A 4,423-nucleotide genomic window follows, 5' to 3' on the forward strand; every position below is an offset into this window, starting at 1 on the left:
GACAGCCAAAGACGGGTTGGTGAGGGAGGGATGGGGGGAGAAAGAGGAAGGGGCGGGAAGAGAGAGGCAGGAAGGGCCATAGACAGGGGGACTGAAGTGGGGGGGTGGGGGGTCCAGGGTAGGAGACCTTCACTGTCTGCATCCCTGGTCTCCACTGTGAGTCCCCATCATCTAAACGTGTCTGCAATAAAGTCATCTGTGCTTGCTGGACTCAAGTCTCACTGTGGTCCCGTCGTCCCCTGAGATGATTCTGAAAGGTCCCACCTCTCCAGCTGCCTCCCTTGGCTCACGGCCCCAGCACAGCGCAGCGGCAGCCCCCTGGTTTCCCAGGACCTGCATACTCGCCGCCCACCACGCCCGGAGAGGGCCCGCTGAGGTGCGGGGCTGGGCGGCACCCGCTGCCGAGAGGGCGAGCGGAAGAACTGCCGGCGGAGCGTGTGCGCCTGCAGCTGCGCCCGGAGCCCGGGGCTGGGCCGCCTCTGCTGGTTTTACAAAACGGCTCCCCACCGTGCGTCCTCAGGAAGGGCAGAAAGCAGTGCGCGCGTGTCAGTGTGCATGTGTGTGCCGGGGCGAGTGTGCGCGCGTGGGGTGCGCGGGGCATGCGGGCTGAGCTCAGCCGCGCTTTCATGGCACCGGCCTTTGTCCGTCCCTACCCCCAGCCTGCACTGCTGGTTGCTTAATACTGTTTTCTCCCCTAACTCACCTTTTCTTCTAGACCTACTCTAATTTCAAGCTGAATTTCATGGACTCTGACTGAAAACAATAAGCAACTCACAATTTAGATGCTACCTTTGTTTTATCTATATTCTCATTAGCATTGAAACCTATATTTTAGTAGCATTGAAACCTTAAAATACATAGCTATTCTTAGAAACATTTTCTTAGTAAGATAAATACCTGATTATGTAAATTAAAAGTATCCTGTGCCACCCCAAGTTACCTTGCGCACCTACATGCACCAAAGGCTCACATAACACACTGGGGGGGGGGGGTGTAGACAGGAAACCCGAGGCCCCGTCTGCTCACACTCCACGGGCTGGCGAGCCGTTTTCACTTCCTAGGGTGGCGGCAACAAAGTACCACACATGGGCGGGCGATTTAAACCGCAGACTCTTACTGCCTCCCAGTTCTGGAGGTGAGCTGTCTGAAATCGGGACGCCAGGGCTGGTTCCCTCGGAGGACTGGGCGGAGGACCTGTTCCAGGCCTTGCTCCTTGGCCTGTGTCTCTCCCAGTGCGTCTGTTTCTAAATTATTTCTTTTCATAAGGACACCAGTCGTTAGGTTAGGCCCACCCCCATGACCTCATTTTAACTTGGTCACCTCTGTAAAGACTGTCTGCAAACAAGGTGTGTTGAGGTTCTGGGGTTAGGACTTCAGCACGTGAATTTTGAGGGGCACAGTTCAGAGCCCACCCCTGCTTCATCGCTGCAGGCAAGTTGGCTTCTGAGGACTGTGTCTGAGTGAGACGTGTGTCTGCCGCGGAGTGCAGCCTGCCCAGCGGGCAAATGGGGGCGTGCTGGCTGCAATGCTTCCCACCATGATGCCCAGTGCAAGAAGCTTCTTATGGTCTTACAAGGTAGGCCTAAAACCCCATACCAGGTGCAGACAGTAGGTGGGTGCCGCCCAGCATTGGTGCCGCCTAGAACATGAAGGCTCGTCAGAAAGGCCCGCGGCCGTCTGTTCTTCCTGTAGTTTTCCAGTTCTGCTCATTGGAACCTGGAGGAGGCCCAGCTCTGCCTTCCATCAGGCAAAAGTAATCTGGGTTGTTCTTTTGGTCAGTTTTTTAATTGCTCTTTTAGGTTTATGTTTTTTGTTTGCTTGTTTTTTTAAGACAGGGATCCATCCCTTGCCAGAAAGTCTATCTGAAACTGTCAATACTGACCTCCTTATCCATGCTCTGTGTCTGTTGGTTCTCTCTCCAAAATACACTCTGACTCCTGCCCCTCATTGCAGCCACTGGAGGCTGAGCTCCCGTCACTTCCCACCCACGACTGCACCAGCCCCCAAGGAAAAGGACAAGAGAGAAAATGTCTTGGACTCTGGACCACATGGTCCCCTCTGCGGTGCCCGCACAATCAGTCCCATCAGCCATGGTGGAGCCAGCACAGCTTGAGATGACAAGGAAACAAGCAGGGTGACCGCTGCTCAGATAGAACTGCTCAGGAAGACAGTGGCGTCTGGACTGTGGGCCATGGCTTGTCAACCCTGCCCTACTTGGTGGCTTTCTCGAGACATAATGGACACATAATGTTGTGTAAGTTTAAGCTGTTGTTTGGATATTTAAGTTGCAAAATGATACCACCAGAGCATCAGCTATTCACTTAGCACCTTTCAAATATATAATGGAACATTATTAGCTATACTCACCATGCTGTACAGAGACCCCAGAATTTCTTATTCTTGTACTTGTAACCTTGTGCATTTGACCACCATCTCTCCTCCCCCAACCCCTGGTAACCAACACTCTACTCTCTGTTTCTCTGAACACTGATCTTTTACTCATGCATCTAAATGTTCAATGGTTAACAACAGACGTCTTTAATCACAGTCAACCCTCAGATCCTAACACTTCACGCAGCATGAGAACCTTGCAGCAGCATCGTCCCAGCGCCATCCTCGTGCTGCTGTGGCCATGCATTTCGCCCTTACAGGCCACAAAAGGATTGAGAACACCCTGCTTTTGTGCACCCCCCCTAGCCGGGGCCTGGGGGCCCTCGGTGTGGGGCCAGGCTTCCCTCAGCAGGACGCTTCCCTGCTCTCAGGGCGGTGAGCAGGCTGTGGCCAGGGCAGAAGCAGGAGTCTGCTCCCCAGGTGTCCCGCTCCACCGCTGGTGAGTGGTGTCTCAGGGCCACCGCGTCTGTGGGGCTGCGTGGGGCTGGCTGGAGGGCTGGACCGGAACGGCTGCTCCTTCTCCGGCCTGGAGGCTGCGGCAGCCCCTCGTGCTAGAATGTCCACGGGACATCACCTGGGTCCACCCGCTCACGATAGGAGCGCAGGCGGGCAGGATGGTGTGGCTGAGTGGGTGGGCGGGCAGGTGGGCGGATGAAGGAGTAAAAGAAACTCATGCTGAGTCAGCACCTCCCTCCCCCAGCCACGCGAGGGCTGAAAGCTGCTCTTTGTTGCTTAGGTTTACCTTTCAGGCCAGAAATTGAGTCTTTCACAGGAAACACAGGGAACCACTCACTACAAAGGTGAATGGAAAATAGATTTATTTGTAAAAATGAACCTGTTCTTGGAAATAGAATCGAGGGCGCGGCGGGTCTGCAGGCTGGTGCTCCGGAGCTCCGGCCTCCTCCCACGGAGCTCTGTGCCCGTTCCAGTCCCAGGACTTTCTCCCTCCAGACTTCGGACGATGCTACCGATGCAACCGATGGACGTGTCGCCCCAACTCCCTTATTATACGGGGTTCCAAGGTCTGTCTTCTCACCACCGGGCGGCAGAGGCCGGGAGACCACCGGTTAAGTTTGTGATGACAGGAGTGCAGGTCTGTCTCTGCGTCTGTGGGGGTGACCACAGCACCAGCGTGGCGGAGAGCCGACGGTGGCCTCTGGGGTGCACCCTGCGGGGGCCCCCGCTCACCCTCAGCGCGTCTTCTCCTGGACTCTCCACCACCTTCCCTGGTCCTTCGACTGCAAGCTCTGGTTTCTCTGAGATCTTAGGTTCCTCTCCCCCCATGTGCTGTATGGAAGCTTCCCAGAAAGGGGTGGTTTTCAGGGGAAACTGGTGAGAGGAAAAGAGAAAAACTGAGCCGGCTTCCCCCACGTGGTGGAGCACGGGGGTCATGTCCCCCAGGCCCCCGCCAGCCAGAGACGGGTGTTCCCTCCGCAGTTCAGGAGCTGACCCGGCGGCCATGGCTACAGCGTCAGGGTAGGAGCAGGGTCCAGAGAGGAGCAGGGCGGGGAGAAGAGAGGGAAGGGTCCCCAGGAGCCACCCCTCTGGCTGCGACAGCCCCTCTCCCATCCAGCTCTCTGAGCCCGTCCTGTCCCGGCAGCGGAGCCGTGCTGAGACTCACCGCCGTCAGAACAGAGCCGAGGTGCACGCAGGAAGCCCACCCGCACACCGCCGTGCCGGTCACCCGTCCAGTTCTGACTTCCGTCCCCAGTCACCACGCTGCTGCTTTCTTCCCGAATCCGGGGACACTGCCTTCTGTGTTCTGTCCCGAGCTCGTGGTGCTCATCGGTGGAGGGGCGGCTGGCTGTGGAGCTGCTCCACGTCGGTGGCTCCAGAATGAGGTGCTCTCTGTCATCAAGAAGAAGAAAAAAGGGGGGAGAAAGTGAGTCTGGACAGTGAGCCGACTGTCGCTGGAAACGAGTGGACAGTGTTGTCTTTACTCACGGGCCTCGGAAGGGCTGCGTTGGTTGGCGTGACGTCCCGTTCTCTCATTCCTCTCCCCGGTCACGCCTCCTGGAGGAGGCGGACGGAG

General features: G+C 56.8%; 1 long non-coding RNA gene across 1 annotated transcript; it reads right to left on the bottom strand.

The window, feature by feature from the left end:
* Positions 1-3,192: 3,192 nt before the first annotated feature.
* On the bottom strand, positions 3,193-3,835 carry LOC149997548 (uncharacterized). Its single transcript, XR_016514073.1, has 2 exons — positions 3,580-3,835; positions 3,193-3,498 (listed from the first exon to the last, which is right to left on the bottom strand). It is a non-coding gene; the product is annotated as an uncharacterized LOC149997548 (long non-coding RNA).
* Positions 3,836-4,423: the final 588 nt, after the last annotated feature.

This window comes from Furipterus horrens, unplaced genomic scaffold, assembly GCF_987537825.1.
Source record: "Furipterus horrens unplaced genomic scaffold, mFurHor1.1.pri manual_scaffold_11, whole genome shotgun sequence".
NCBI lineage: Eukaryota > Metazoa > Chordata > Mammalia > Chiroptera > Furipteridae > Furipterus > Furipterus horrens.